At 37.3% G+C, this 12,473-nt stretch overlaps 1 protein-coding gene and 1 non-coding gene across 6 annotated transcripts in view; both read right to left on the bottom strand.

Moving 5' to 3' along the window:
- The window catches only part of TPST1 (tyrosylprotein sulfotransferase 1), a 591,927-nt gene that overhangs the window by 362,373 nt on the left and 217,081 nt on the right, over positions 1 to 12,473 (bottom strand). The gene's annotated exons all lie outside the window — the stretch shown is intronic.
- On the bottom strand, positions 5,784 to 5,885 carry LOC118923760 (small Cajal body-specific RNA 20). Its single transcript, XR_005029324.1, has one exon. It is a non-coding gene; the product is annotated as a small Cajal body-specific RNA 20 (non-coding RNA).

Here is a 12,473-nt window from a genome sequence, read left to right as displayed (position 1 = left end):
TCACTTCCTTGGTTAGGTTTATTCGTAGGTATTTTATTCTTTTTGATGCAAACTGTGAATGGAATTGTTTTCCTGATTTCTCTTTCTGCTAGCTTATTGTTAGTGTATAGGAAAGCAACAGTTTTTTGTGTATTAATTTTGTATCCTGCTGTATTATTCAACTTTGTTGAATTCAGATATTAGTTCTAGTAGTTTTGGAGTGGAGTCTTTAGGGTTTTTTATGTACAATATCGTGTCATCTGCAAATAGTGACAGTTTGACTTCTTCTTTACCAGTCTGGATTCCTTGTATTTCTTTGTTTTGTCTTATTGCCGTGGCTAGGACCTCCAGTACTATGTTAAATAACAGTGGGGAGAGTGGGCATCCCTGTTTTGTTCCCGATCTCAGAGGAAAAGCTTTCAGCTTCTCGCTGTTCAGTATAATGTTGGCTGTGGGTTTATCATATATGGCCTTTATTATGTTGAGGTAGTTGCCCTCTATACCCATTTTGCCGAGAGCTTTTATCATGAATGGATGTTGAGTTTTGTCAAATGCTTTTTCAGCATCTATGGAGATGATCATGTGGTTTTTGTCTTTCTTTTTGTTGATGTGGTGGATGATGTTGATGGACTTTCGAATGTTGTACCATCCTTGCATCCCTGAGATGAATCCCACTTGATCTTGGAGTATGATTCTCTTGATGTATTTTTGAATTCGGTTTGTTAATATTTTGTTGAGTATTTCTGTATCTATGTTCATCAGAGATATTGGTCTGTAATTTTCTTTTTTTGTTGGGTCTTTGCCTGGTTTTGGTATTAGAGTGATGCTGGCTTCATAGAATGAGTTTGGAAGTATTCCCTCCTCTTCTATTCTTTGGAAAACTTTATGGAGAATGAGTATTATCTCTTCTCTATATGTCTGATAAAATTCAGCCGTGAATCCGTCTGACCTGGGGGTTTGGTTCTTGGGTATGTTTTTGATTTTTATTACCGATTCAATTTAGTTGCTGGTAATTGGTCTGTTTAGATTTTGTGTTTCTTCCTTGGTCAGTCTTGGATAGTTGTATTTTTTTTTTCTAGGAATTTGTCCATTTCTTCTAGGTTTTCCAGATTATTAGCATATAGATTTTCATAGTATTCTCTAATAATTCTTTGTATTTCTGTGTGGTCCATCATGACTTTTCCTTTGTCATTTCTAATTCTGTTTATGTGTATAGATTGTCTTTTTCTTTTAATAAGTCTGGCTAGAGGCTTATCTATTTTGTTTATTTTCTCAAAGAACCAGTTCTTGGTTTCATTAATTTTTTCTAGTGTTTTATTCTTCTCAACTTTATTTATTTCTTCTCTGATCTTTATTATGTCCCTCCTTCTGCTGACTTTGGGCCTCATTTGTTCTTCTTTTTCCAATTTCAATAATTGTGACTTTAGACTCTTCATTTGGGATTGTTCTTCTTTCTTTAAATAGGCCTGGATTGCTATATACTTTCCTGTTAGTACTACTTACACTGCGTCCCAGAGAAGTTGGGGCTTTGTGCTGTTGTTGTCTGGTCTCTCTCTTTTATGTTAAGAGATGTTCTGCAAATGTTCAGAGAGTTTTGGCTGTGAAGCACTAAAAGTTGAGTGGGTTGAGTCTGATGATAGGTGTAGTTTCTCAGCTAGCTCTTTTTGGTCAGGGCTCTCTATGTATCATGTTTAAAGTTTTTCTTTACAGTAGTTAGGTGTCTAGAGAAGGTGCTACAATCTCTTACCTTGTCAGCATTCTTGAGCTGGGTAGAGGCACAGAATTGGAGGGAGCAGTATCTGATGATGAATTTTTACAAAAAGCAGACTTTCACTTAATGTTCTGTTTTTCAATTTGACCCCTACCTCTACTCCGAATGTCCTTGTTTTCCCTGTTCCCTGCCCTCCCTCTCCCACCACCAAAAGAATATAGTTCTGCAGGGGGAAGGGAGGGGTGGTGATCTAGAATTCTTACTGTTCCATACAAACTTTCAATCTCCCTGTTTTTAGTATCAGACTGCATATCCTCTCCCCTATTTTTTAAATATCTAATGCTTCCAAATTCCTGAGCTTATGGGCTTGTTTCTTGTCCCTTTGTTTGTTTGTATCTCTGTTTTTCAGACATATAAGTTTGGCTACTTTCTATTCCAGTAAGTCATTTACCATTCCTACAACAGATTTCCATCTTCATATTGTTATGTTTCAGGGGTGACAGATGGGCTTGGGGTCTCTAGATTAGTGGTCTGTGCAAAGTTGGAAATGGAGGAGAAGAGGTGCTAAAGTTAAGTACTCAACAGAACTTAGTTTTAGGAAAATGTTTGGTCAGTTTGGAAATTTTTAAGAAAACGTTTGGCACTCTTAATATGTATATTCTCTGAGGTCCAGGTAATTTGTCTCTGGAGACTGCAAGGCTTTGCAGAGGCTCGAAACCATCATTTATGGGATTGATAAATACAGGACTACACTACTACAGGAAAATATATTCTATGTTGTACAGAGGGTAAATATGAGTAGAAGAGACATGTATTTCCCATTATCTTTAGCTTTACTGCTAATTATTTGTGAGACCAGAACTGCAGAAAAAGGACTATGGGATTTTAAACTACTCCCGTCCAAGGTTTGTATTTTGTGATTTTGAAGGAAGTTTTTCAAAGTCAGTATCACAGGGATTGCTTTCTCCATCCCACTTTTGCTCTAACAGGCCTTTTAAGGTTGGTGCCGAACAAGTTACAAAAGTTACTGCACTGCTCTTCATCTTCTCACAGAGCAAAACACTAAATTAGGTCTAAAAGAAATGCATATAAAAATGTGAGATCCACATATTTAACATTATTTTTAGCTTTTACTTCTGGTAGTGACAGTATGTTTTATTTGAGAAGTTTTGGCTGGCAACAGGTACCATTTCAGAAGAACTCAAATAGCAAAGTAAATTGTATTTGCTGCTTTGGAACTGACTGAAGTCAGGTTCAAATTTTTCAAGTGGGCTATCATTAATTCCATTATAAGTGCAGCCCTCACTTGTGGAACTACTTAGAATATAGAGCCCGAGAAGGGAGGAGAATTTGCCTAAGTTGCCTGTGCAATTTCAAAAATCCAAGAAAGAAGAGGTTCTAAGTTCAGCTGAAGCATGCAATGCATCATTTTTCTTATTTGTTCTCAGCCACTTTCAGCTTTTTTGTCAGATACATAAGAAACTGACCTACCAAGGCCAATACCACTTCACCTGTTACCACAGCCTCACCTATAGTAACAATTTACAATTAAGTAAACAAAAGTCTGGGTGCAGCTAAAATGGATATATTTTTTAAGAAAAATTTCAACATGTAGTGGGTTTATTATAAATGAATTAACATTTTTTAGATTTCTCAGTTTTAATTTTTATTCAAGTATAGTTGATGTACAATATTACACTGATTTCAAGTATACAACATAGTGATTCAACAATTCTATACATGATTAAATCCTCACCCCAACTAATGTAGTTACTATCTTTCAACACAGAAAGTCGTTATAGAACGACTGACTGTGTTTAAAATGCATGTCACTAACATGACTTGCAGACTGAAGATCCAACCTTCTACAGGTCTCTTTTCTTTAACAGTTTTAACTAATGTAAGTTACTTGGTTCAACTTGTAACAATTAGGTACAGCACACAGAAAGGCAATGGGCAAGTACTGGTAAGTGAGAAGAGACAAATGAAACAAAGGAAGACACAGAAATTATAAAAAGCATCATACAGGAAGCCTTGAGTCCTTTAAGAAAGATACCAACAATTCTATATCATATATAAAGAGAAGAGAGGCATAATATATTAATTTTCTTTTGATGAAATAAAATTTCAAATTATGATCAATAATTTATTGAAGAAGGTAGTGATCAAATGCAGAAGGAATTCTACACCAAATTATTAATTAAGGTTTGTCTTTAATGGGATAAATCTATCCAGAAACTTGACTTTCTAAGGGTTTCAAATAATCAAGCTTTCAAAATTTATAGGAGAAACTGTCAGAAATGTTATGAGGCCAAATTCTGAACTTGGCTTGATCTTCTGGAGAATAATTATTTTCATGCTAAAAGTGTTTGTGGTCACATTCTGAGACATGTGTACCTTGCAATTTGTAGTAGGCAGCTTCTGAGATTGGACCCCATGATGCCTGCCTCTGGTATTTATGATATTGTGTAATCTTTCCTTTAAGTGTGAGCTGATCTAGTTACTTGCTTCTAACAACTAGAATATGCAAAGATGATGGGATATTACTTCTGAGAAAAGGTCACAAAAAGTCTGTTATCTTCTGTCTTGGATACTCTTTCTTGCTCTGAGGTAAGCCAGCTGCATGTTGTGAAAACGCCTAATGGAGAGGCCCATGTGGAAAAGAACTGCTATCTTCAACCCACAGCCAACAAGGACCTGAGGTCTGCCAACAATCACAGAATGAGTTTGGAAAGGGATCCTCTCCCACTTGAGCCTTGAGATGACTGCAGCCCTAGCTGACAGTTTGACTACAACCTCCTGAAAGACTCTGGCCAGATGCACCCAGATAAACTGAGCTTGGATTCCTAATCCACAGAAACTGTGAGATAATACATTTGCTGTTTTAAGCTGCTAATTAGCCTAAGTTTTAGGGTCATTTGTCATGGCTTAGTAAATAACTAATACAGATTTTGATGTCATGAGTGCCGTTCTGTTGTAACAAAAACCAAAAATGTGGGAGCAGTTTTGGATCTGAGCAGTGAGAGGTAGCTGCAACGACTCTTGAGGAAAGCAGTGGTAAAAGCATACATTTCCGTGAATTGACAGTGGATTCTGGACTTTGAGGAGGTTGCCTGAGGTTTTAAGGAAGGCTGGAACATCTGATCAGAAACTGGAGGTAGGGGTATGTTTATTACATAGTAACAAAGTTTAGCAACCCTGTCACTTGCAATTATACAGAAAATAGAATGAACCAAAGGATGGTCCCGTTCAGATTTCTATGCCAAGTGTTGAAGGTGCTACCAGGTTTCTTCTTGAGAGAAACTGAGGGAGAGACTGTTTAAAAAGAAAGAGGCAATGGGTTGATGGCTTTGAAATTGGGACTGAAAACTCTCAGCCTTGCCACCTTCCGTGGGCACTGCCACACTTCACTGATTCTGCTTCCAACACCACACCACCTTCTCGGTCTTTAACTTTCCTGCCTCCCTCCTCCAAGGGCCCTAGTGATTATATTGGGCCTACCCAAATATCCGCAGTAATTTCTCCATTTCATCATATTTTTTTCCCCAGAGTGCCGCAGGGAGTGGTTTTATTGCTTTCAGAACAAAATAAGATGATCTCAGAACTTTTTTTTGTAAAGAAAAACGTTTAGAACTTTAGAATTTTTTTAAAACACTGTTTGTCAGCTGATGAAGTAGGCACTTCAATAGAGAAAACTTTCCCGAGGAAAGTGCCTGGGCTAGCAGGCACAGCACACAACTGTATGGACCCCAGCTGTCTGGTTAGACGCAGCTGACCCCTGGGAAGCGGAGCTGGGGCTTGTGGCCAGTGTGCTGAGTGTCAGGTCTGACTTCTTGGCCCTGATGCCTGCAGTGCTCCAGAACACACTTGCGGCTCTTCCTCACCACCCTGTGCCTTGCAATCTTCTACAGGACTCTGTGGGACAGGCAGGGGGCCAAAGCTACTTTTGGGGCAAGATTGGCCAGGATCAGCTCATGAGAGCCTGACAGTATCCAAGGAAAGCCAGAAGCCCCATGCCGAGTGCTGCCACTGAAGGCCTGGTTGTGGGGTCAGCATGCCTGATATTGACCAAGTAGGGGCTCCTAGCACCTACAAATGTCTGAGGCAGGAAAACAAGGCTTCCCAGCTTATTGCACCCCAACAATGATCCTAAAGGGCTGATCTTGGCTTCCAGACCTTGCTTAGGAGAAAAGGGAATGTTCTCATTTAAAATTCCTTAATTACATCTGCAAAGTCCCCCTTGCCACGTAAGGTAACATATTCACAGCTTCCAGGGATTAGGACTTGGACATCTTTATGGGGCCATTATTTAGGCTACCACATAACAGGCAATAGATAACTAACACTTAGAATTTCTGCAGTGTATAAATGGAAAAACAGGGATGAACACAGTGCTATAGAAATAACGATCACATAGCCCTTACACAAAAAGCCTGTAATGTCTTTAAATTTTAAAAAATGGCTTATGTAGGAGAATGTTCTTATTCTTGGAGATGTGTGCTGAAGGAACACAATATCTGCAACTTCCAAATAATTCAACAGCAGCAGCAAAAAATAAAAAGCATGTGTGTGTACTGTATAGAAGAGAGATAAAGAGATGAGGCAAATATGGCAAAATTTTAACAACTGAATCTTTGTTAAAAGTATGCAGATGTTCTTCAAAATTTCCTGTAAGTATGAAAAAAGGTGGAAAAAATCAAGATAAAAAAAATTTTAACAACAGATAGTTTACAAAAGCTGATTGGAACAGATTTTTAAGACATATGATTTGTGAGTGGGCTAAAACTGAGACTTAAACTCAGGGGTTGGCAACCTACTTTGTAAAAAGGCCAGAGAGTAAATATTTCAGGCTTTGTGGGCCATCCAGTCACTATTCCAACTACTCAACTCTGCTGTTGTAGTGTGAAAACATAAGACAATACATAAATAAATCAACTGAGTGTGTTCTAATATAACTACAAAAACAGTGGCCAGTCAGATTTGGTGTGCATGCTGTACGGTGCCAATCCCTTGATTTAACTCAAAATATTCTTTCAAAATAAAATAATTTTAAACAATCTCAAGAAACACATACTAATGACCACACTGTGTGCTAGGCACTGTATTAGGCACTGCAGACTTTAAGGTGCTTTTTCTCACTGTTTTCTTCAAAGACAGAGTGTGTGCATTCTAAAAATTAAAGCATTAGTCTCATAATCCCTGGTTGTGAATTCACATTTTCTTGTAAACTCGATTCTGATTTATTCGTCTTCCTTCTTTTTGTAAACTCTATAATATAATCCATCCTTCTTTTCTTCCTTCTCTCCTTCCTCTTTCCGACTGCACTCAAGTGCACAGAATTGGATTAATCATAATTCTTAGTTAAAGAAAACTTTCATTATTGGTCTGTTCTTGGCCCGTTGTTATCTATTTTGTAATGTGATTCTTTATTTTTAATAATGTAATAAGCATCCCCTTTGAGCAATTATGACTTGATAATTTCACATGCAGAGAAAACACTACTCCAGCCAGATATGATAATAAAGGAAAGAATCCAAATTTTGAAATTTACATCTTTAATTCCTCTGGGCTCTTGCGGCCACTAGAGACTCATTATCTCTAAAACACAAATATGAAAGAGCTGATAACATTTATGTTTACATATTTCTGATTTGTCTTAAAATATTTTGGCTGCTTTCCAAATCTCAGGCTGGGTTCCTGGTGAGTTCAATACTCTTGTGCTGCCTAGAAACAACTGGATAAATGTTATTAATACTTCCTATATCAAGAAGAAAAAATTATAAATCAGCTCAGAAGCATAATATTCTATTCCAACAATGCTTTCTAGAAAAAGAAATGTTTCAGTGTATTGACATTTGGGTGAAGTCAGACAAGATGGATTGGAATGTGAATTGATTGGGAATGTGTAGTAACTATGAAATAGGAACCTCTTTGTATTACAGAAAGCGGTATAAATATAGCAAATTTAGTATTAAAACTTTGATTTTCTGGGGAAAAAAGTTTAGCATGATATGATTAAGATACATCAATGATCCTATCAATGATATGATTAAGAAATCACATAATTTGACTACAGGACTCTCATTAGGCAAGAATGCTAAGTCGATTTCTATTCAAAGGTAATGTTACCAAACCGACTTTTCAGAGACATTGAAAGATAATTAATACAAGTACAGTCAATAATTTCATCATTTCATTTTTACTCCTTTTCTCAAACTGGGGAACTTTTACTCATCCTTTAAACATGATAATCCAGTAATGCCTTTTCTGTGTCCACCTGGCATCCTGAATGTGTCCTACCTTCATGACAGTTATCACATTCGATTACAGTTAATTACAAATCTTCACCATAATTGTTAAACAGAGGGACAGAGTCTTAATCATCTTTATATCCTGGATGCAGGAATGAATAGACAGTTGGGTAAAAAAAGAAATACAGGAATGAGATCCTCTCATAGATCCTCCATTTTTACAGATGATGGACTAAGAATAGCTTCTGAGACCAACTTGCAGTATAGTTTGAGCACACAGAGGGAGAAAAAGCAACTATTAGGATCTCCCTGATTTGAACCTGCTGAACAATCAGGGATACATATGACTTTATAGAATACTGTCATTCATTCTATTATTCTATTCAATCCTAACTCTCAGAGATAGAAGAATTCAATAACTTTAAATTATTTCTTGATAAAAACACTATATAGCTTTTAAAAAGCATTCTTTTTCTGCTCAATTGAATTTTGAAATGTTTGTGAGGGAACCAATTGGTGACAGGCTGCAAGAAAAAAAAATGGTAGAAAAAATCTAAGAAATTCTCCCTAGCCCCAACATTAATAAGGCTTCAATAAATGAAAGAAGAGAGGGTATCTTCCAAGATCTCTAATCACAATGTTTTTTTCTTTCCTGGAAGATCATTCTAGAAAAATCGCATTGCAGATACAAGGGCTTTGCCTCATTTTTCTTTTTAAAAATGGACATGATAAAAACAAGAAAGCTGGGCCAGGACAATCATATTCCCTGTAAAGAAGAGGCCTGAAAAGAAAATGGGGGATTAAGAACAAGGAAGTATGTCACACCATCACTCTGTTAAGATGTTTGGCGAAACTACATTTAAGAGCTAGAAATCAGTATTGGGGAAGAAACATAATGTTCAAAGCTTTACTTAAAGCAGGAAGTAAAATCTGGCTTAATTAAATAGAGATTGATAACCACTGAGTTCAGTGAAAAGGAGACCAAATCCTGTGTGCGTGTGTGTGTGTGTGTTTCCTACACATCTCCATGTACTGATATTTGTACTCTTTCTGGCTGCCCAGAATATGAATTCCCTATGTTTGGGAAATGCCTCACCTCATGAGTCTTGGTGGGAGGCAAATCTTGTCTCCTATATAAAAGCTCAAAATAATAAGCACTTGCTTCTGCTTCATATCTGCATCCGTATTAATTATTATTATTAATAATAATTTTTAAAAGGTGATTGCTTCACTAATTTTTTTAAAAAACTCAGGGCTATATGCTTGGTTAAATTTTCATCTGGTGCTGATTCCTTTTTGCTTTATTACTCAGACTTGAAAGAAGGGAATTGTTCATATGCCAAACATTTACAACAGGTTCACATGAGGGAAGGCCAGGGCTACATTCCAGGTTAGTAGGAATTATACTTATGACACAGGATGTATATGAGAATTTGGGCTTTTTACCTTTACTTCTCTATACAACTAACCAAGATCCACAGTGTAGGGCTGTTTTCATTGCTGAATCTCTACTTCAATCTACTTCACAACTGACAGCATTTGTACAAATATGGCTCATGGTCTGTGTTCAGTCCCCTTCCCTGCTTCGTGATATTTCATGTCAAACCCTGTCTAAGTAAGCTACTGGCATCTGGCTGTGTACTGTTCTTCTTGTTACAGGCAAGAGACTGTTGGTTTTGAGCTCGGGATTTGTGAATCCTGTGGAAACCTGTGTTCTTGCCTAAATGTATATGGTGTTATGGGGTCTAACTTCAACCTGTTGGACATCAATATCCAGTTGTCCCAGCACCATTTGTTGAAATGACTGTTCTTTTTCCCATTGAATTGTCTTGGCACTCTTTTTGAACAATTAACCATAAATATTAGGACTTATTTATGGACTCTCAAGTCACCTACTATCTTTTTAATAAATTATCTTTCTGCTTAAATCAGCCAGAGTTGATTCCTGCTGCTTGAAACTAAGAATTTTGTATCAGGAATGGGTAACTGTAATATAAAGTTAAGTAAGAGGAGGATCACTGTGAGACAGGGACCACAGAGTAGGGTGAGGGCCTCCAGAAAAAGACCCTTACCAAAACTCCATGTTAAACAATTAAGCAAAGCCAGAGTCACATTAATTATCTAAAGTAAAATGTCAAACTAGGAATATAAGCATTCTTCAGTGAGATTAGTTAAAACTAAAAAGCCAGGAGTAACTTAGCCTGGAATGTTGGAATATCCCCAGACAAGAAAGTGAGGTCAGCAGAGCCCATGTCTTCATTGTGATAATTAAATCATGCTATTGTAAAATTTACTTAATCCCGCTAAAAGGCCCAGCTTATTATCTTTATCTGGATGCTGTTTTTTCCTCCTCCAGCCCCTAATCAAGTAATTTACAACCTGGGCAATTAATATAGCAAGTGAGCCCAATCGCAAACAACATAGTAAAAACAAGAAAAACTCCATCTTAAAGGTAAGACTGCATTTTAAAACCCCAGAAGTAAAAAAATAGGTTTCTTAACATAACAGACAATAACAGCCCACCTTGGGAGCAAGAGAGGCAGTCTTGACTGATATGCTCCCAGACCAAGAAGTGGCTATTCTGGGATAGAATCTGCTCTCAAACCAAAAAGCTGCTATTCTGGGAAAGAATCAAAGCAATAAATTTCTTGTGTTAACTCTGCATAATAATCCAGAAGTCTGATAAGAAACTTAGTGTCTCTTCAAAGATAAGCATGTGGGGATCATTTAGCAGTTCTGCATCCCTAGCCCTCTGTCTATCAACTGCCTATAAATCCCCTAGACAGGGCACCACCACGGACTCTCTTGTCCCTCCTGGTGCGAGCCAGGATCTCTGTCCTCTCACTTTATCTCTAAATAAAGGCATCTCACTTGCTTTTTTAAAGTGTTTGTGAAGTTCATTCTTTGACTCCATGAACAAGAACCCCGGGATCAACTGGAGAGTGGTAGGGATCCCACATAATCCCAAACAGGTCATTTGGGAATTCTTTCAGCAGTTTCAGTCCTTTCAGGTTAAACTATTAAATGTTATACCTTGGGACACTGGTCATATACCTGTGGAGGCTATAATATTAAGGGAAATTGTAAGTATAATATTATGGAAAATTTTAAGTTGAAGTCCAGATATTGGCTATTTGTTGAGTAAATTTTTTAGCCTTCAGTAAATCCTGGCATCAAGAGATATTTCAAAATAAATAGCTCTGTTAAGGCTAAACTGAAATTGCCAGAGAGTACAGTAATTTGGAGATTTCCAGGATTGAAAAAACCAAATTCTGTATATTAAGCTAAACTTAGTGTTAGCAGAGGCAGTGAGGGGGAAGACTTGATAAGAGATAAAATTGAGGGGGAAAAAAGGCCTATGCTAGCCTTTCTAAGTAACTTCTGTTAAGAATTCACCACTAAACAAAGAGACAAGCCCAGGGGCAAAGAGTAAATTACAGGTTATTTTCAATCTAAGGCTGTTTTTAAAAAACTGTCTCAAAGCCAACAGGATGGAAATAGAGGAATATAGCATTTCCACCATCAAAGAGTCTACACAGCACTATGGCTAAGGTCCACTGTTGATGCCTAGAAACAGAGACTGGAAATCAGTCCATTTCCTAATCTCTGCCTCACTGGCGCTATTACAACCACACTAACCAACCTCTGTACAATGCCCTAAACAAGCCAGCGGCTCTCCTGCCTTAAAGCCTTTGCACAGGTTACTCCCTGCAACTTGCACAGACTTGGCTGCCCATAGATTTCTAGATGGGAATTCCCTTACCACCATAACGTCTTTGCTCAGATGCGTTTTCTTTAAATAAGGGCTGTTCAGACTACCCTATAGGTAATTGTAACCTGCTCCCTCACCCATTCATCTCTCAACTCCCTAGCCCTGCTCTTTTCCCACAGAAGTTGTCTCCTAACAATATATGACTTACTTATTTGCTATAATTATCTTCTAGTTTCTGATTTATTCCCTAGAACATAAGCTTCATGAAAGCAGGAAATTTTGTCAGTTTGTTTCCCAATGTCCTCAAAATTTCTGTTGACCCAAGGAATGAAATGTGCTGTAAGCTAAATTTCCTATTGTGAGAAGAAAAAAATAATGGGAAAATGAAATCATATAGTAAATGGTAGCATAGATATTATGGCATAAATACATCAAATTGCTATCACTGACACACTTCCAAAAAAGGCTATTCCATATTTTTTGACTACTCACTGGAAGGTTAATCCACTGTGAAGGGAGAATTCAGCATGCTGTTCTTAAAATATCCACATTTACCAAAAATTGAGCACAATAAACTCCCAAATGGAAGAAAAACAAATGGTTTCTTATTAGAGATAAAAACAACCTATACTCTTTTATACCCAGCCAGTTGGGAAATACTATTACTGCTTTACCATATTTGGGGAGTTTGTTTTCCTTTTACTTGTTTGTTCAACAGGCATTTCTTGGTAGTAAGCGAGATACCAGAATTAGGTGCTCATCAGTGTGGTAAACAAGACAGGAAAATCCTCATGCTCCTGGTATTTACATTCATGTTCTT

This window comes from Manis pentadactyla, chromosome 10 (genome assembly GCF_030020395.1).
Source record: "Manis pentadactyla isolate mManPen7 chromosome 10, mManPen7.hap1, whole genome shotgun sequence".
Lineage (NCBI taxonomy): Eukaryota > Metazoa > Chordata > Mammalia > Pholidota > Manidae > Manis > Manis pentadactyla.
The sequence above is the reverse complement of the archived record's forward strand: the minus strand, read 5'-3'. Positions and strand labels throughout refer to the sequence as shown.